Below are 22,676 nucleotides of genomic sequence, written 5' to 3'. Positions count from 1 at the left end.
CTGAAATGTTCCATATGAACAAAAAGCTTAATTCTCTCAAATGTTGTGCACACAGTTGTTCACATCCCTTTAAGTGAGCATTTATCCTTTGCCAAAATAATCAATCCACCTGACAATTGTGGCATATCAATAAGCTGATTAAACAGCATGATCATTACACAGGTGCGTCTTGTGCTGGGGACAATAAAAGGCCACTTTGAAATGTGCAGTTTTGTCATACAACACAATGTCTCAGATGTCTCAAGTTTTGAGTGAGCGTACAATTGGCATGCTGACTGCAGGAATGTCCACCAGAGCTGTTGCCAGAGAATTGAACGTTCATTTCTCTTCCATGAACTCTAACTCAGTAACATCTTTTAAATTGTTGGATGTTGCATTTATATTTTTGTTCAGTTTAGTTGTAGTAATCAACTACTCAGAGAGTATTTAAGAAGTTGGTGGGGTTACTAAGGTCAAGTTTAGGAACAATAATAATCAACGTTAGATCCTCTACCAACTCGTCAAATAACAATACACTCTCAACTTTCCAAGTGAGACTTCTCTCCTATTTATGTCTCAGGACTTAAATACCTTGTCTGTCAGGGTGGTTCCCCATTATCTAATGTAGGAGTCCTGCCACTTCCATTGTTGATTGTCTTACACATCTGTGATCTAAAGATGTTTCTTGAGGTGGACAAATGTTCATTCCATTAAAATACAAAATGGAAACATGTTTATTTTGCCTTATGTGTGGAGGTCAAAAGTCTAAACTTGAAATGGCCTGTTTATTATAGTCAAAGGTGATATCTTGTGTTGGCTTATTTCTTTTTTGAGTAACAGTGAATGTGCAATATTTATCAGGGCTTTGCATTATTTAGGATGTGGCCATTGCCTGGCCAGCTGTTACCTTCTGAAATGCGTCATACTGTAGGAATATAAAAAAGGTCAAGAAAAAATTACAAGCAACAGAGAATACCTAACCAATCCAAAAATTGTGAAAATGGAAATGATAATTTTACAAAGTCCATGAAAAGAATTTGCTGATTTCTCATACAGTATATTGTACATTGCGTAGTGATGCGTGAACACATTTGTGAGACTGCTTTATTTAGTTTAATCTAACGCTTCAAGCATGCTGTGAACATGGTACGAGCATTTTGGAGTGTTACAGTATGTGAGGTTTGAACATCACTCTAAAAACTGTCTGTAATATTTCCCTCATATCTGTGCTGGAGGCTAAACATTGTAAGCCTGGCACCACTGGCACTTTGTATTCATGGAGAGCCCATCAGGATGTGACAGCTTAGTTTATGGTCCAATGGGGATCTAATAAAGCAGTGGTTACCTTCACAAACCAGACCGTCGGATTCTTATCCACTGTCACCCTCCCTGACAGCAGAAATCAGTTAAACCACACCCTTGCTCAGAATTCTGAATGAAGACAACAGACTGTGTCAGTCATTATGTGGTCAATGTACCATATACTATCCTTCACCGTTAGTCAACACCCTCCACAGAAAGCACTGCATGTATGACTATGTGCTGCATGTATGACTATGTGCTGCATGTATGACTATGTACTGCATGAATATGTACTCATTGATGCTTCTTCTATAGATGTTGTTGATCTGCTTGGCTCTTCATTGTAACACATTACAGTTTAAGAGTCAAAGGACTACAGGGTTATGCACAGTACATAAATGTAATGGTGCATCAAAAGACACTCAATTAGCTTTATGTAGCTCCAGTTTACAATTGAAAGCACAATAGTAAAATGCCAGAGTTAACATAATAGAGTACCTAAGGGAGCCAGTGGCATGATATTAGTGCACTTAACTAACAAACCCAGAACAAAAACATATTTGCCATCTGATGTGTGTCGGAAGACCTTGGTTTAGAGAAGCACAGTGATAGGAGTAGCCAGCACATACTTTGTTGTTGTGTTGCATATGGATTGAACAAGTCTGCCATCTACTGGTCTGTAGACCAAGGACATATTTTCACCGTTTCTAAACTAAAGTGTAACCCTTAACTGCAGATTTTGAGTAAATACTTGAGAACCATATTCTTTCAAAACAGATAATTGTATTGTACAGAGCACTTATGATTTACTTAAGATATTTGTCAACAGTGTAGGATTTGATGATACAGTACATTATATTGATAGTTCCTTTATGCAGTATAAAGTATGAACCTTGTTCTCAACTTCATATTAAAATGTCTTGTTTCAGGTGTTCAGATTTAATCAATCTGTTTGGTTCATTTTGTGGAAAGACCCCTCTTTCTTTGTGAATATTTCTGTTCCTCAGACATCTGTGGCTGCATTAACTGTCTGCATGGTCTGAGCTACTACCAGAAAACACTTGGAGCTATTTGGAATATTTCCACCCTGCCACTTTCTCACTGCAAGCTAAAACTGAAATATGTGACTTAATCCTATCCCCCATAAAGCCAAAACTTGTTAGGATTATTCCTGTAAATCCCCTCTCAGGATTGAGGGGGAAACTCATTAGTGGAAGTTCATCCTTGTGGGAGAAGCCATTTTCATCCTCATTAAATACCTTTGTGTGTCTTCCTTTATCAAACTGCCCCGTTTCCCATAAAAAAACAGGCTGCTTAACCTGAGCCAGCTGTCTAACTGTAATGACTAACCCCAAGCATACACCCCTGGCGTCTCTCTATAATTGATCATATTCAAACAGTAATTTCCCTCTCTTTATTTCCTGAGGCCTGTTCATGTTAATATGGTACCAACTGCCTAAACATCCACACTCTGGGACACCACATATTTATCATATTTCACATTTTATAACTAGCATTAAGATTCATATGGGTGGAAAAGTGGAGAAGTGCACTTGTCTTGGCATATTATCACACTTAATATCCACCCTCCTAGGCTAGCGGAAATAATTATGAGAACTCAGAGAACTGTTTATGCATTTTCAGGTAAAAAGGTAAGAAAGGTGTTGTAAACTCAACCAAATGGAATAACTGACATACAGGCCACGTGAATAAACCTTCTTTAGTTAGATAAGGTAAACTATAGTTCAGAAACGTTCAAATCATATCCAGACATTCTTCACAGAGTCGCTGTCTAGAGCAGGACTAAGGAGAGAAGCAACTCTACAAGAGATTCAACTTGGCTCAATAGTTGTGCACTGCTGAAGGTGAGGGATGAAGAGGTCCCATAGGATTTACAGTAACTTCCCATCAGAGAAAACACTGCTTCCAGACTAAATATGATGCCAGAGTTATGCTGCATAGCTATGCAGAGAAATGCAACCAGAGAATTCATATAAAGTCATACAGGACTTGTTATTCACATCTTTGTAATTAATAAAGCCCACACTTAAGTGTGTCCCAAAAAAAGCTTATTAGCATTTAACACAAGATCACATAGACTAAAGATGAGGTAAATTAAATACAGCAACTACCAAACACTTCAGTTTATTGAAAGAAAGAAAGAGAGAATCCACACACACCATAATTCAATAACCTCTTTTCACAGGGCAGTCACAGATGACTAGGTTACTAAAATCAAGGACGGGGGTCCTTGGGGTTCTGTTTCCTGTGCAGGCACCAAGGGTGATGTTACATGGCGCAATGCCAGTATTCCCCCTGTTCTTGTATGAGGGGTTAAGTGAAGGCAGTAAAGGTTTATTTGCTTCCATATTGCTCCCTGTCACCGTCAATAAGCGGCTACAATGTGTCTTGAAAGTCAGCTTATAAAAGTTGTAGGAAACTCTGAGAGCTTAAGTGATCCTCTCCAGCTTTGCAGTGGCCCTCAGCATGCAGGATGTCTGCTTATATTAATTTCATGGAGTTTAAGGGGTCAGCAAACTCATTTGGAGATTCTTACTCATTTATGAACTCTGCAGCCCTCTGTTCTGCAGTGCTCTAAGCTACTGGACTTCAGATGCTTAAATTTACATGGAATATTATATAGCTAGGTGTTAAAAAGTATAGTGCACTCTGAGAGAGTTGAAAGCACAGGGGTCGACTGAAAAATGCACTTTGAAATGACGGTTACCTGCTTTTTAATGAAACGTAAGGTGAGCGAACTCATGTTATATCTGTCTTGTGTTTTAGCGATTCAAGGGAATTGCTTCATCTCATATTCAGAATAAGTCTAATGAGACAATGGGTTTCTCAGAAAGAAGCTTAGCTGGTGAGCAGACAAACCCAGACATTGAAACTGAGCAAATTAACTTGCCAGCTGCTCTGACTCTTCAGGCATGCAATGTAGTCTGCATGAGCTATCATGAAAGAACCTTTACTTTCGAATAGGGTTTTGAAAAAAATGGTCAATGCACAAAATTACTACCACCAAGAAGACCTGTGGCAGTGGCAAAGTTGACTGTAGTACAAACTGGTAACAGACTACTACTAGTGATATACTACCACAACCAGTGGTGCTGGATGTATACTTACTCCTCCAGGATGGTCTGAGGCATGACCTGAAGTAGTTAAAGCTCAGCTCAGCGGTTAATCTGTTAGTGCTCACTCTCACTGTGACCTCTCCTCAGGGCTGGCTGCCATTCATACTGGGGACAACCTCACTGGCCACAGGAAGCCCTTTGCCCCAGCCAGTCTGCGCCAGTCTCACATCTGTACCAGATCTTTAAAAGCAGTGTTTAAAAGCAATGAGGCCTCACATCTGTGCAGGGGCCGGGATTGGTCTGGGGGGTAGGGAGTGATTAATTGACGGTCACATCTTTGCGACTGCTGCCCACACTGCGTTGATGAAGAGGGATTAGGTTGCGCACCACAGGCTCAGCTGATAATAGGAGACTGGAGAGGAAACACTCATGTCACGCTCCATGACAAGGATTTCAATCAAAGAACCACTCCATTACATCAGCCAAGGCTGTTAAAACAATACTCTGAATCTACACTTTTTCCTATGGTGAATAGTAGCATTTTGCTGCATATTAATAACTTACACTACCATATAACTGTTATTTGATTGTCTTAATCAATTATACAGTAGGGCAAGTAGAAAGGCTACATTCATTTAATTCAGTATGTCTAATGTCCTTAAGTAAAATAAATATGAAAATGCTTCTTTCTTTTTTTTTTTACATGTGCCTCATGTGAACAGAGGGCATCTGATATTTCCTCATATGTGCCAGCTATGTAAAACAAATTGATTTCTAAAAATATATCAAGGAAACCACTGCATATTTTTTCCCCCGACACCATGCCTGACTTTCCACTCCTCTAAAACCCGACTTCATCCCCACTAACAAGATTTCCCTCTGATTTATATTTTTTCTATCTCCTGGAGCGCTCCTGGGATTGATATTATGAAGAATAAATATTTTGGAGTTAATGCAAGCGATAAGCTCAGGGCAGAAACTCATGAATAATGATTTTGCTGGCTCTCTGAGATAGTAAAATGACATGTAACTAACTGAGATATTTTGTCCACTTTCTTCATTTCAATCAGAATATTGGCCAAATAAAAATTGTACTTTGATCATTAGAGGTGGAAATTGAGCTTGTGATTTCTTTTCATTCTGTGCCGATTTCAATGGGCCATTACAGTGCATTCACAAAGTATTCAGACCCCTTGACTTTTTCCACATTTTGATACGTTACAGACTTATTCTAAAATTTATTAAAAAAACATGTTCCTCATCAAGCTACCCGTTTGGCAGAAATTACAGCCTCAAGTCTTATTCGGTATGATGCTACAAGCTTGGCACACCTGTATTTGGGGAGCTTCTCATATTCTTCTCTGCAGATCCTCTCAAGCTCTGTCAGGTTGGATGGAAAGCGTCGCTGCTCAGCTATTTTCAGGTCTCTCCAGAGATGTTCGATCGGGTTCAAGTCCGGGCTCTGGCTGGGCCACTCAAGGACATTCAGAGACATGTCTCGAAGCCACTTCTGCGTCTTTGTCCTGTTGGAAGGTGAACCTTCACCCCAGTCTGAGGTCCTGAGCACTTTGGAGCAGGTTTTCATCTAGGATCTCTCTTTACTTTGTCCCGTTCATCTTTCCCTCGATCCTGACTTTTCTCCCAGTCTCTGCTGCTGAAAAATATCCCCACAGCAGGATGCTGCCACCACCATGCTTCACCGTAGGGATACTACCAGGTTTCCTCCAGATGTGACACTTGGCATTCAGTCCAAAGACTTCAATCTTGGTTTCATCAGACCATATAATCTTGTTTCTCATGGTCTGAGAGTCCTTTAGGTGCCTTTTGGCAAACTCTAAGCGGGCTGTCATGTGCCTTTTACTGAGAAGTGGCTTCCGTCTGGCCACTCTACCATGAAGGCCTGATTGCTGGAGTGCTGCAGAGATGGTTGTCCTTCTGAAAGGTTCTTCCATCTCCAAAGATTAACTCTGGAGCTCTGTCAGAGTGACTATCAGGTTCTTGGTCACCTCCCTGACCAAGGCCGTTTTCCCCCGACTGCTCAGTTTGACCAGGTGGCCAACTCTAGGAAGAGTCTTGGTGGTTCCAAACTTCTTCCATTTAAGGATGATGGAGGCCACTGTGTTCTTGATGACCTTCAATGCTGCATAAATGTTTTGGTATCCTTCCCCAGATCTGTGCCTTGACACAATCCTGTCTCGGAGCTCTACAGACAATTCCTTCCACCTCATGGCTTGTTTTTTGCTCTGACATGCACTATTAACTGTGGGACCTTATATAGACAGGTTTTTGCCTTTCCAAATCATGTCCAGTCAATTGAATTTACCACAGGTGGACTCCAATCCAGTTGAAGAAACATTTAAAAGATGATCAATGGAAACAACATGTTCAACAAGTTCAATTTCAAGTCCCATAGCAAAGGATCTGAATACTTACGTATGTAAATAAGGTATTCTTTTTTTTTTTATATATACCTTTCAAAAATGTATTTAAACCTGTTTTCACTTTGTCATTATGGGGTATTGTATGTAGATTAATGAGGGAAAAATGAATGTAATACATTTTAGAATAAGACAGTAACGTAACAAAATGTGAAAAAAGTCAAGGGGTTTGAGTACTTTACGAATGCACTGTAGATTAATCGTATTGCTACTGTATACAGTGTTAATATAACAAAGCAGTATTCTAAAACTATTTGGATTTTTCTGAAATCTCTATTTTCTACAAGTCTACTAGTGCTAGTTTGTTGTGTGGTGCCCCTATATTAACATACCATTTATACGTGTACATTTGCAAAATGTGTCAATTGGTGCATGACAGCTAACCTTATTCAAGGCCAGTAGAAAAACAGTTTGGGCAAATTAATAATCATTCAAGGAGACATGGTTAGTTCAAAGCCTTAAAATGAACTTCTTATGGATAGGGGGCAGCATTTTCACGTTTGGATGAAATGCGTGCCCAGAGTAAACTGCCTCCTACTCAGTCCGAGATGCTAATATATGCATATTATTAGTAGTATTGGATAGAAAACACTCTGAAGTTTCTAAAACTGTTTGAATGATGTCTGTGAGTATAGCAGAACTCATATGGCAGGGGAAAAAATCTGAGAAAAAATCCAACCAGGAAGTGGGAAATCTGAGGTTTGTAGGTTTTCAACTCAGCCCCTATTAAATATACAGTGGGATATGGGTAATCTTGCACTTCCTAAGGTTTCCACTAGATGTCAACAGTCTTTAGAACATTGTTTCAGGCTTCTACTGTGAAGGGGGCGGAATGAGAGGGGAATGAGTCAAAGGTCTGTCAGCAGCCTCGGTCTCGTGATGCGTGGTCATGAGAAAGTTACCTCTCGTTCCATTGCTTTTCTACAGACAAATGAATTCTCCGGTTGGGACATTATTGAACATTTATGATAAAAACATCCTAAAGATTGATTCTATACATAGTTTGATTTGTTTCTACGACCAGTAATATAACTTTTTGGAATTTTCGTCCGACATTTCCGCTGGACTTGCCCGCGCCTCGTGAGTTTCAATTTGTTTACTAAACGCCCTAACAAAAGGAGGAATTTGGACATAAATTATGTACTTTATGGAACAAATAAAACATTTATTGTGGAACTGGGATTCCTGGGAGTGCATTCTGAGGATGATCATCAAAGGTAAGTGAATATTTATAATGCTATTTCTGACTTATGTTGACTCCAACATGGCGGATATTTATTTTGGCTGGTTTGGGCTCTGAGCTCCGATTATTGCATGGTATGCTTTTTCCGTAAAGTTTTTTTGAAATCTTACACAGCGGTTGCATTAAGGAGAAGTTTATCTAAAGTTCCATGCATAACACTTGAATTTTCATCAACATTTATAATGAGTATTTCTGTGAATTGATGTGGCTCTCTGCAAAATCACTGCATGTTTTGGAACTACTGAACATAACACGCCAATGTAAAATTAGATTTTTGGATATAAATATGCACTTTATCGAACAAAACATACATGTATTGTGTAACATGAAGTCCTATGAGTGTCATCTGATGAAGATCATCAAAGGTTAGTGATTAATTTTATCTTTATTTGTGCTTTTTGTGACTCCTCTCTTTGGCTGAAAAAATGGCTGGGTTTTTCTGTAACTTGGTGGTGACCTAACATAATTGTTTGCGGAGCTTTTACTGTAAAGCATTATTGAAATCAGACACTGTGGCTGGATTAACAAGAATTGTATCTTTAAAATGGTGCCTAATACTTGTATGTTTGAGAAATATGATTTATGAGATTTCTGTTGATTTGTATTTGGCGCCCTGCAATTTCATTGGCTGTTGGCGAGGGGTTCCGTTAACCTGTCTAGGAACCCCAGTTAAAATGTACTTTACTTATGTCCTGGCTTAGAACACATGGAGTATCAAAATGTATCTACTAAACTTGTTCGTATACTTAATTTTTCAATACATTGCTCAAAGCACTTTCATACCACTGAAAAATGTAGTTAGCAGAAGTTTTCGTGGTTTATGGAAAACTTCTGCTAAGAGAGGTCTGGTAATTTCTGAGCTTTGAAGATAACAGTCAAAACACACAGTATGAGATTAAAACCTACGTTAGCCATTGGAATCATTACATTTGATATAATAATTATAATCTAGTTATACTTAAGCAATAAGGACCCAAGGAGGTGTGGTATATGGCCAATATACCACGGCTAAGGGCTATTCTTATGCACAAGACAGCCTAGAGTGACTGGATACAGCCCTTAGTCGTGGTAAATTGGCCATATACCACAAACCCCTGAGGTGCCTTATTGATATTATAAACTGGTTACCAACGTAATTAGAACAGTAAAAATAAATGTTTTGACATACCCGTGGTATACGTCTGATATACAGCACCACGGCTTTCAGCCAATCAGCATTCAGGGCTCGAACCACACGGTTTATAATAACATATAACGATAAGATATTTTTTTAAAGAAAAAATATGTAACTTTGATAACTTTGATTTCAATACCTTCAGAAATCCACCTAATAACATAATTCAATCAATATGATGAACATGTGAGCAGTTCTTAGAGGGTATAGGGAAACTCATTGTTTTGCAGGTTTTATGGTTTGGGTGGACTTTCATCCATCCAAGACATTTTTTGGGCTCCTTGTCCTATCTTGGTTGTCTCTGAACTGATATCAGTCTACAGTTTTCCCGAGGGATGACAGTAATGTCACATACCTGCTTGGCACACCCATATTTCACACCCAAACCAAAACCTATTAAGAATGAATACTTACCATAGGAAAGGTGTGTCCTTCACATCAGCAACCTTCACACATTTTCTGCATGCACACGGAAGAGCTCTTGTGCACACTTACACACACGCATTCACTCATACACACATTTCTGTTGTATGTTTTGTTTCTATTTTAGTAACCAATGCTCAACAGTGTAAACAGTATACTGTAGTAACACTATTCATGACAGATACTGTTTTCTCAGATCACAAAAGTACCCCCAACTCCACTCATAAAATCTATATATATATGAAGATAATTTTTGTGACAAGATGACTATTCTGTGTTAGTCTTCCTAAGATATATCATATGTCAGTACCAGTATCACCTTAAACCTCCAGTGAACAACAGTAAGTTTCTCCATCCATACTCTGAATAATTCACCACAGCACCACCTGGTCACCTGTCAGACTGTACAGACAACCGCTGACTTGCCCTACCAAGACCCCAGGCTCTGGTCACGCATCCCCACAGCTCTCTTATTCTGTATGCAAACTGTTTCTGATGAAAAATACAGTAATCTTGCTGGCCTAGTAAGTCAAATATGATAGGCATTTGGAGGGGGAAATGATATATGATTTGTATATCCGCAAAATAAATAATAATTGTGGTTTTGGCCTTGTGATCTGCTACTGCTAAGTATCTATCAATAAATGCCTCTAAATCAAAACACACACAGAAGAACCCTTTGTTATTTTGTATACCTCCAGAAGGAGTAGCATATAGGGCCTATTAAAACCTCTTACAGCTACCCCCCCCTTCTTTCAATTTCCGCCTGAAGACATACCCAAATCTAACTGCCTCTAGCTCAGGCCCAAGAGCAAGGATATGCATATTCTTAGTACCATTTGAAAGAAAACACTCTGAAGTTTGTGTAAATGTGAATTGAATGTAGGAGAATATAACACAATAGATCTGATTTAGATAATACAATGAAAAAAACATCAGTTTTTTCTTTTTAATTGTTGTATCATCATCTTTAAAATGAACAAGATAAAACAAACATTCAGATATGAATATGGGGACAATTTCAGTGAAAAACATAAGAGGGCAACAGTACTTGTGCAAAGTTTCAGAATGATAACTTCCAAAATGAGTGTGCTACATAACATTTATCATGAAGTCACCCAGGTGTCCCACACAAGTAGCCCAAATGTACCCAAGTGGCCAAATTGGTGAAGGTATACATTTTGAAACAAATAACTATATACAAAATACCAAAATGGTATTCTAACACACACACCCAAAAAATGGAGGGGAAAGAATGAAAAAAAAAATGGGGGAAAAAATATTGAAAAGAAAATATGAAGAAAAAAAATATATACATTTACAAAATAACATGGGTAACTATTTACACACTTTCAATATTTGGAAGACCCTCAGTCCTCTATCAAATCAAATCAATTTATATAGCCCTCAAGAGTAAATATGAACAGTTTACCTCTAGATGGCCCGGGAGGTGTGGAGCCAGAGACAGCAGGGGTTCAGCTGGATGAACCAGCTTCGGAGGGGGATGGACACGTTGGCGGCAGACACACGAATCTCGACCATGCTCCCTCTAATCCATAATATGTAGACTGAGTTGAGGAAGCATGCCGCTGGAGGAAGTATAGCCAATGTGTACTTTACACATTTCATTACATTTTTATATATTGCAAATAAAATGTAAAAACAATCACAAATAATATTTTATATTATTAATTTCAAACAACGGCATTAGCATGAGAATAACTTACCAGTCCAAAACAATGTCCTCTCTGTTCAAAAAATATGCTTCCATTTGAGTCATGGTCGCTAACTGAGTCGTCTTCCAAAAGCATATGTTTCACTTCACGATCAATTTCCTCTATAATTTTGTCTACAATCGTATATCTAGTCTTAGATTTAGTTTTCCCTAAATTATTCGCCATGATGTTAGATATATAAACAGCTGAAGATGCGAGTTAGCAAAATAATGCTGTGCGTAACAAGCTTCGCTCCTTCCAGTATGAAAATGCAACGGTGAAAGACCGTCTTTACGCCGGAGTTTACTATATGGGTTGGTCTTTCAACGCAGAACCATTAGATATTGCCGTTTACCTCTGCTCATTGGCTATCTACCCAGCTAGATTTCAAGATGATCAGTGGTCATTGGGTTAAAATACAGTCAATCAACGAAACAGCGGTCATATAATTGGTGCACAATGAGGTTGTTACTTGTTGTCTTCCAATCGGTTTCTTTGGGTCAATACGTCCCGCGAAATGACCCATCAAGTTTGGTTGTGTTACAAACAAACAGTTGATTGCAAGGAAACCAAACATGACTGAATAAAGTCAGGTTTAGTCTGTGCATTTACGTCTAATGTTTCGTCAAAAATTGAATGACACGAAATTCAACGAGATAAGCGTTCACAAAATGTTTCGTGTTAGGCTACAAAAATGGATTTAACCGAACAAAAGACCATTCATTGTGTAACAATGAGCCTTGGGATTGCAAACAGAGCAAGATCTTCAAAGGTAAACGATTTATTTCATTGCAATCTGTGATTTTGTTACGCCTGTGCTGGTTGAAAAAGTATTTTGGTATGGGACTCTGTGCTCAGATAATCGCATCGTATTCTTTCGCAGTAAATCCTTTTTTGAATCTGACAACGCAGTTGGATTAGCAAGATTCTAGGCTTTTGAAGCATGTGAGACACTTGTATTTTCAGGAATGTTTAATATGACTATTTGTGGCGATCACCGTATGTTGTCGAATTTAAACCCGCATCCGGTATCCGTAGATCAGAGAAGTTAAACTTCAGTAAGTGGAGCTACTGTAATAAGGCATCAAGATGAAACTCAAGGGAAAACCATAATTTTAAAATGTTAAGGCAACTATATAATTAATCATTTGATGCATAATGTTCTCTCTCAGAATAGCTTTAAATACCCCTCCTCTCATGTCATGCAATATTATATAACTACTTCATATTTACTGCAACCATATTAACCAAAGACATGTGCTTTCCTCTGAGAATAAAGAAGAAGCTTGTGTTCCAACATTTTAATCATTTTTGTAATTCCACATGAAGTACAGAAGCTATTTAATTGTCCTGTTTGATACTCATTTTGTTAAGCATAAAATAGAGTGTATGAGCATTGACTATGAGTATTGGTATGATATGAGAGAGATTGTAGACTCTAGTCCATCTATATTCAATGGCAAAGAACAACAGTTTGATTTATGATGCTACCTGTTTTATTCCTCCTGAACTATACAAAGGAACAGCTCCACCTTGACCACTCTATTAAATCCAGAAGCCAAAGTTATCAATCGAGCTGGAAGAGCGAAGGGAAGTCTTTTCCCAAAGCCAGGCCTTCTCACCCTAATGGATCGCAATACGCTGCAAAGCCAGAGAGAGATGTTGTGTCTATGTTTTTGACTGATTATGCATTTTTTCCTAAGCTATTCATAGAAGATAGATTCATCATTCCAATTTGTCAAGCCGGCAAAGTTTTCAATGAATGATGTGCATGGAGGGACTCTGGGTGTATTAGGCCCTTCTGCCAGGCCTAGTCTGAGTCCCTATTTACAGGCCTCAAAATAAAGGAGGTATCAGATAGGTGGTTGGACGCACCAGTAATTAATTTGGTGAATTCCTTAACGGCACAAATAGTGGCAGCCGTGCCTATCTTCATCAGCCACCAGCAGCAGTCACCCTGCTCAGTGCTAATTTGAAGGGGCAGCGCATCTGTATAGTGAATGTGTTTGCGGCCCAGTCTATTCTTCAAACACAGCGCTCCTGGTCTCCTGCTGTCCAGACAGAGTGTGGGGGCCTTATGTTTTCTGTCAGCTTTGTCCTTGTGCCAAGCAACTTGCTCCACTTAGGGCCCAGTTTTTTGACTTTGTGGCCTGAACTTGATAATGGGAGGCATGCAGGATTTATGAAAGGGGGTGTCCCTTTGTTTCCCAGCTGCTCATGTGGTTTTCAGACAAACTAGGCAGTCACCACCAGCGAACAATGGGCAGGTAGAACATACAAGGGATCTCCCTCCCCTCTAGCAAACAACATCTACATACAAATATGGTCCATTAGTGATAATGTCTGATTAGAATCTTAACAAATGAGGGTGCATCTATATTACATGGATCTCCACAGTAAATAAAAAAGAGTGTAGGGTGGGAGGTGCGATTGCGCCAATCTAAAATGATGGATCATATTATTGTTATTAGGTGAAAGCTTGGATGGCAGCTATTTGCAATGCACACCATCAATGTCGACAGGAGCCTGAGCCTCACAAAGAAATAATTGGGCTGGTGCCACATAGTTAAGGTTCATATTTTCACAAGTGGGGAGACCTCATTATAAATCAGGTCAGCCACTGATACAACACCATAAATCAAAGAAAGACATGGCTCAAACAATTAGATAATTACTAGACCACCATGTCACCACTGTTTTGCTCTACCACTTTAGTGGGTAAAAGAGAAAGCAACAGACCTGCTCTGAGAATACTACTATAAGTCTTTTGGTACCAAATGTGTGAGGGTAAAGGAAAGATGGATGTGAAGGATGTGACTAATTGTATGGGAGTTCCCTATGTACAAATAGATATGCTACAGCTATTTGTGATAATAAATCATATATGTATATATATATTTTTTCTTTTTAAACATATTTGATCATCATGGTCATCATCATCATTATCTTTAATAAATACAGTTAGAAATGCGATGGACTGTAATTCAGTAGATGAGCTGTGTCGTAGTATTGGAACAACTGTCCTCATACTGTAACTTTGTTCTTAATATTGAGCATATAGGAACAGTGTTCTACAACCCCACAACATGTTTACATGGATGGCCACTGACCCCTAGTGTTGCTGCAGTGTTCTGTTGCTCTGCCTGCCTGCGCTAGGGAAGCCTGTTACTCAATTACCAATTATTCCTTCAGTCTGTAATGACCCCTACACAGAGCTGCTATCTGAAATCCAGAGGCAGAGGTCCAAGTGTCTTTTTTCAGGAGTGCCAAGTTCTACTGATATACTATGCAACCCAGGACAGAGGGACACTAATGCAGACACAGCTCCTGCAGCTCAGGAGCTCTTCTTCTCTATTGTCTCAGAGCTGAGCTGCTCCTCCACTCTGTCCCTCCTCCACACAGACACCCAGACCCAATCCTGCATGGCTGGCTGGCTGGCTGGCTGGGCGGGCGGGCGGGCGGGTGGCCGGGTAGCTGTCTGTGCTGTGCTTGTGTCAACGCGGAGTGCAAGGAAGCTCCAACAACAGTCAAAAATCGAGGTCACAGCGCAGGAGTAAACCAAGTGGAACAGATTGTTGTGGAACCTCCAGGCTTTTGCAGACACGTGTTGATCCCAGCACAGCGTGTCCTGGCTTTTACCTCCCTACCCCCCTCCTTTCCTCTCAACTCCCCTGACACATGCTTTATAGAATATGAGGCAAATGCAGGCCTTTCAACCCTGGAACAGCCTCTCAAATGTCCACAACACATGCACTCAACACTACACTACCATCCCAGGATCCCAACTAAACACTTCACGAAATAGGTTTTTGCCAGCATTACTTAGCTACCTAGCTTATAACATTCACTTTAGCTGTGTCTATAAATGGCTGGCAACTATCATATTCATTCCATTCAGATGATTGCAGAAAAAGCAATAATAACAAAATGTTTGTCTGTGAACAAACAAATATGAAAATGACAGTATCAATGGCTTTGGCTACCCCTCCCAGAGAAAAAAAGAGAGATTTAGTTGTTTCTTTAATTGTAGGCTGTTCTGACTCAGTAGTACTGAGGGCATCATCTTATTAGAAATGTGTATGTAGTCAACAGGATGGCATCCACCAGACCTTTCAGGATTGTTTTAGTCCAAGCTGATTCAAACCCATAGGAACAAAATGTAAATGTTTCATTAGATCAATGTCTGTTAACCTCTTTACATATAAAGCCACTCTGCATAAGCCCCATCTGTTCCAACCATACCCCATGGTGGAGATGCAGTGTTTTAAGGCACAATTGATCTTTTAAATAATGTCATGACCATTGTATGACCCATAGCAGGGGCTGTATTTTTCTTCACAGGGGGAGGGCCTTCCAGGCCACACACATCATGTTGAGAGAGGTGCAGAGTGTCTTAGGGTCAGGTAATGAGGGATGGAAAGTGGACAGATACAAGATCCTTGTATAGAACCAAATGTCTCTCCTTCTCATAAAAACTGACTACATTTGATAGCATTTCTGACATTCTGTCATTATTGTCATTTTACATGAGAGCTGGAGCAGCAAAGGGGGAAGGCTCTGACAGCAGATTGACCCCAGCTGCTGTTCATTTGATTGATATTTGTACAGACAATGCTCTTTTTTCTGCACTGCAGTGGCGGTTACATAGGGAGGCGTTGGGAGGGGGCAAATACAGGAGAAATGTCACACCAGGGAAGCCAGCGAGGCATAAAGCCCTGCCCGACGAGCGCAGGGTCACTGGCTCCTCTCTGCCCCGGGTAAAATGATCTAAGTGATTCTGGAGCTCAGCCACCGATCCACTGGAGAGCACAAATCCACAGCAGCAAAGGCAGGAAAGAGAGGGCTGATAAAGAGTGTATGTGGTCAGAGTGCATCTCTGTAGTGTGCTACTGCCTTGAGGATGACAACTATTTTCATAATTGTTCTCACTACTGTATGTATGTTCTCGCACCTTCGGAAATCATATATTGTTTTGTGTAAACAATGCACTGAAGAAAGATACAGAGATGGGTATAAAGAAGAATAGGTTAACATATGTGATGGTCTGTATAGACAAAGATACACAAGCATGTGAAACTGCTCTAATGTTCACATTATTCCTGAAGTGGAAACATTTTTTATTGAGATCTGGATTACCTTAAGTCCCAGATGATGAATAAAGGGGAGCGGTTAAGATAACATTGTTCCGGTAAATTACTCTCAGAGAATGCCCCCCAGGCAGAAAGCTACAGTCAGGTCAAAACTTATTGGCACCCTTCATTAATAAAGATGCAAAAAAAGACTGTATAAAATAAATAATACAAATACTGAGCAATATTGTATGAAAAAAGGGGGAAATGCTGTATTTTATACTAATACAATTGTTCTGAGAAAGAGTTATTGTTTAACAAGTATTTCATTTTTCTCAAAAAGATAGGTGACACCCCATTACCAGCAGCATACCACCCTGCATACCACTACTGGCTTGCTTCTGAAGCTAAGCAGGGTTGGTCCTGGTCAGGCCCTGGATGGGAGACCAGATGCTGCTGGAAGTGGTGTTGGAGGGCCAGTAGGAGGCACTCTTTTCTCAGGTCTAAAAAATATCTTAGTGCCCCAGGGCAGTGATTGGGGACACTGCCCTGTGTAGGGTGCTGTCTTTCGGATGGGACGTTAAACGGGTGTCCTGACTCTCTGAGGTCATTAAAGATCCCATGGCACTTATCGTAAGAGTAGGGGTGTTAACCCCGGTGTCCTGGCTAAATTCCCAATCTGGCCCTCAAACCATCATGGTCACCTAATAATCCCCAGTTTACAATTGGCTCATTCTTCCCCCTCCTCTCCCCTGTAACTATTCCCCAGGTTGTTGCTGCAAATGAGAACGTGTTCTCAGTCAACTTACCTGGTAAAATAAAATAAATATAAAATTCCTGACACCCCTAAAGATTGTTTAGCATTAATATTTTACTTTTTAAATGATTAATCTTAGCTTAAGGAATGTATTGTGGCCTTCCATGGCTTCCTGTTGAGGTAAACATGTCAAACTGTTGTCATCCATCACTATGTACGGCTCCAGAGTGGCGCAGCAGTCTAAGGCACTGCATCTAGAGGCGTCACTACAGACCCTGGTTTGAATCCAGCCTATATCACAACCGGCTGTGATTGGGAGTCCCATAGGGCGGCACACAATTGGCCCAGCATTGTTTGGGTTTGGCTGGTGTAGGCCGTCATTATAAATATGAATTTGTTCTTAACTGATTTCCCTAGTTAAATAAAGGTTAAATAAAAAAACATGGGAAAAGGCAAAGAATTCACAAACAAAAAGAGAAAAATGGTTGTTGACCTTCATAAATCAGGCAAAAGGTAAAAAAAAAATATATACCACTATCTATTAAGGCAACAATTAAGAAGTTTAAAGCCACTGGAACAGTGGTAAACTTGCCTGGTATTGTACACAAGTGTATGTATCTTGTCCCCACGCACAGTGACGAAGATGGTTAGGGAGGCAAAGAAAAATCCAAGCACCAAAGTTGGAGAATTACAGAACTTGGTAGCATCTTTGGGTCTCCAAATCTACAATTAGACGCCACCTCAATGCTAATAGCCTCTTTGAAGGTCTGACAGAAAAAAAGCCTTAATTGAGAACAACCAACAAATGTAAACATCTGGAGTTTGCTAAACGGTATTGGCACTTGGATTGGAACAGGTGCTATGGTCAGATGACACGCAAACCAGTGGTGGGATTGGCGTTGAAGGATGCATATGCATAACATAACCTCATACCTACTGTAAAATATTTCATGAGATCGGAGAACACATTAGGAGGGATCTTAGACCATTCCTCCATACAGAATATTTCCAGATACTTGATGTCCTTTGTTCTGTGTTTATGGACTGCCATCTTCAATTCAAACCACAGGTTATCAATGGGGTTCAAGTCCGTGGACTGAGATGGCCAATGCAAATTCTTGATTTTGTGGTCAATTAACCATTTCTTTGTGGGCTTGGGGTTATGGTCTTGCTGGAAGATCCACTTGCGGCCTCCTGGCAGAGGCAACCAATTTTTTGTCTAAAATGTCCTGGTACTTGGTCGAGTCAAGGGCCCCAGGACCAGTGGAAGCAAAATAGCCCCATAACATCGAAGATCCACCACCATATTTTACATAAAGGCTCAGTGACGTTATCCTCGCAAGGGGAGGGTGCCAGAGAATTGAGTGGAAAAAAGTATAACTTAAAAAAAGCAATTGTGTTATTATTTTATACTATCACTTTCCATTTTTTGCATATAATATTGCTCAGTATTTGTATTATCTATTTTTTACAGTCTTGTTTGATAATCTTTATCAAGGGTGCCAATAATTTTGGACCTGACTGTAAATCAGTGAATAAATCCTAAATGACTGCAGCCCTGGACATACAGTACTGTATGACTAGCCTGCCTTCTGGATGTAAGCTGTCTGTGTTTAATGATGGATACAAGCCTTATGGCCAGGCGCCACAGCCTGAAATGAAATTTTTGCATCTACTTATCAATTTGGAGTTTTCATGGTATTTTGGTCCATTGCTATAAGAATTCTGAAAAAGCAAACATGGCAACAATTTGATGAAAATGTGTAATTCTTTAGTTTATCATACTTAACCACTGTTAAAATGGGCATACAGTACATATATAAAATAAAAGCTCATTATATTGAATTTCCCACAATTTAAAAGCTAATTTCATGGAGAATGCTACAAACTGGAAAATATGTAGTAACTTACTTTGAATAGATGGCTATTGGGTCTAAATAGACGTTTGGTAGTCTAAATGTAGTGTTTGCTCCAGAGTGGAGCAGCGGTCTAAGCCACTGCATCTCAGTGCTAGAGAGGTCACTACAGATCCTGGTTTGATCCTAGGCTGTATCACAACAGGCCGTGATTGGGAGTCCCAAAGGGCGGTACGCAATTGGCCCAGCGTCGTCCGGGTTAGGGTGTGGCCAGTGTAGGCCATCATTGTAAATAAGAATTTGTTCTTAACTGACTTGCCTAGTTAAATAAAGGTTACTTTGTTTTCAATTTTTTTTTAAAGTAGTTGTCTTTAACTGCCATTTCTCAAAATTCATACTCTTCCCACATGCCAACAAATTTTTCTCAACTTCAGAAGCATCTGCATTCACAAACTTTTGTGTGGTAATCTTAGATATATTCTTCAGACTTTTACGGAGGGAATTGTTGATATGTTGTCACGTTTTTATTATAGATAACATTTTCAAAACAAATTGCCAAAAATGTCTTTATTTGCATATTGCAAGTCAATATTTCAGGGATTTTTTTTATACAAAAAAGTATTATATTTGTGTCTTCCTTCATCTGGCAAAAGTTGATTGTGATGTGATTAAGGGGGAAAAGGTGTCTGGCCTTAATTAAATGTGCTAATATTGTCCTAACCCTGAGTGTTTGTCTCCTTTTAGAGGGATGGGGACAGGCAGATGCACACCCACCTCCCTATAACATTATAGCAGAAACTGTGATCCCTATAACCAGAAGGATAGAAATGCTTTCAGATAAGATCCATTTAGATATTCAAATAACAATGCCCCTCTGAGATGGAAATTGACGATTAAATGTAGGTCCATGATATCATATATCGTATACACTTAAAATGATACATTCAAGATAAAGTTCACCCCCCCCTCCTCTCCCTTGTAACTATTTCCCAGGTTGTTGATGTAAATGAGAATGTCTCCAACTTACCTGGTAAAATTAGGGTTAAATAAATAAAACAGTCTCTTTCCTAATAATGACTGAGCATAGAGGTTTTAGATGGGGGGGAAGGAAATACATTGTTGTAGGCTACATGGATGTGTACATCTGGGAAAGAGAAATATTGAGAGATGGCAAGTAGTGTGGCAGGCTCGTCACCGTGCAGGGTAATAAGGTCAATGAGAAAAATAACCCAGGGGCATATTTCCCAGTAAACGTGCAGAGTAGAAAAAAAACACATAACAATGTCCCGGCCTTATGCTGCAGAATCCAAAACCATCGAGTCAATTGCCAGAAAACATGACATGACCTTTCAGATTCACTGAGCATCAATGGTGAGCGGGACTGGCGTGCTTTCCGTTTCAGCGCACCTTCTGCCTCTCCCGCCCACTCCCTCATCCCCAGGGCCCTAAACTCTCCACAAATAATGACTCTCTGTAGTCTGCTCTCTACAGGCCAAAAAACTTGACTTCCAACTTGACCCTTACTTTAGGTACATTCAATTATTCCTCTCAGGATTTTAGTTGTTTGAGCTCTTCATTCAGTCTTATTTTCAATTAAGGTAGTGCTACGCATGTTAGTCTGGTGTGTATTGGTCAAACTGATGTTCTGAGAGTAGAATCCATACATGGGTAACAATTTATTTTGACAACTGTAGCTGCAACAAGCTGTCCACAAACTACATCAATATGCATTGTCAGTCATCCCAGCAAATTGGAAACATTCTCAGAACTTCAGCTAAGAATCCCATTAAGTTATAGTTAGGGTTTTATCTAACATTAGAATGATAACATTCCAAAAACATTCAAATCTTTATTTATTTACTTGTTTTTAAAAGTAATATCCTTGGAATGTTCTCCTAACATTCACTATAATGCTGTGCACAACATCTGTAACAACCACCACACAACATTCCCCAAAAGTTCTCAGTAGGTTTTCAGGTAATGTAGTAACACAATGTATCAGCAATGTTTTCCCAGCAAACCAAAATAGATTCTGTGAAAGTTCCCAGAACATTCGTTAGGTTGCAGCAAATGTTCTCATAACACAAAAACTGTCCAGTCGTGCTGATAATTAAACAATGTTTGCATAAGACATTTGCCTGATGTTGCAAGAACATTTCCAGAAACATTGCGTCTGTTCTTTATAGGTTTCCAAGTTTGGGAACAATGTCGTGGGAACATTGTCTGGTGGGAACATTTTCTGATGGGAATTAGGTATATAGCCATGTTATTTTTTACTTTTTATTATTATTCACTGTGTATTTATTCCTTGTGTCACTATTTCTGTTATCTTTTTTATCTTTAACTCTGCATTTTTTTTAAATGGCTGAGCATTTCGCTGTTAGTCTACACCTGTTGTTTACAAACCATGTGACAAATAACATTTGATTTGATTTAACTTGTGGGGACATCACAAAAGATATGTTCCCAAAACACAAAAACTGTCAAGTTGTGCAGATGATTCTACAATGTTTATTTTAGGGTGCAAAAAACATTCACCTGATGTTACAAGAATGTTCCCAGAATACATTTTGTCTGTTCTGTAAAGTTCTGTTCTGTTCTGTTTCTTTAGGTTGTGGGAATATTGTAGGGATATGACAAGAGAAGTTCCCAAAACACTGAAAATGTCCAGTTGTGTCGACATTCAGATAATGTTTGTATCAGGGTGCAATAAACATTCCTTTGATCTTTCAAGAATGTTGACAGAAAAGCCTATTATAGTTCTTTGAAGGTTCCCAGAACATTTAATTAGGTTGTGGGAACAGTGTGAGTACATTACAAGAGATTCCTAAAGCACAAAATATGCTCCCTTCTGATGACATTCATACATTGTCTAAGTGTAACGGGTGTCGTAATCCTCCTCCTCAGACGAGGAGAGGAGAGAAGGATCGGAGGACCAAAACGCAACGGGTGTTGAATACATAATGATTTATTAACCAAGACGGGAAAAAACACGAAAACACTATAACAAACTAAACTTGATAACCTACAAAATAATAAACGATGAAGACAGACCTAGACGACGAACTTACATATACCATGAAGAACGCACGAACAAGGAAAATAGGCTGCACAAAAGAACGATGAACAAACAAACCGAAACAGTCCCATGTGGTGTACAGACACAGACACGGAAGAAAATCACCCACAAACAAACAGTGTGAACACACCTACCTTAATATGACTCTCAATCAGAGGAAATGAAAAACACCTGCCTCTAATTGAGAGCCATATCAGGTCACCCAAAACCAACATAGAAACAGAAAACATAGACTGCCCACCCACACTCACGTCCTGACCAACTAACACATACAAAACTAACAGAAACCAGGTCAGGAACGTGACACTAAGGTTGCAAAGGACATTCCCTTAATGTTGCAATAATATTCTTGAGATATTCACGAAGATTGCATAGAACATTGCCACAATTTCCCCAAAAAAGTCATATTTTTTTTAACGTTCATAGCATATTTGTTTTAGGTTTAACATAATTTTCCATTGATGTTCACACAATATACAGTGGGGCAAAAAAGTATTTAGTCAGCCACCAATTGTGCAAGTTCTCCCACTTCAAAAGATGAGAGAGGCCTGTAATTTTCATCAT

Source organism: Salvelinus fontinalis, chromosome 9 (assembly GCF_029448725.1).
Source record: "Salvelinus fontinalis isolate EN_2023a chromosome 9, ASM2944872v1, whole genome shotgun sequence".
NCBI lineage: Eukaryota > Metazoa > Chordata > Actinopteri > Salmoniformes > Salmonidae > Salvelinus > Salvelinus fontinalis.
Note: the sequence above shows the minus strand (reverse complement) of the source record.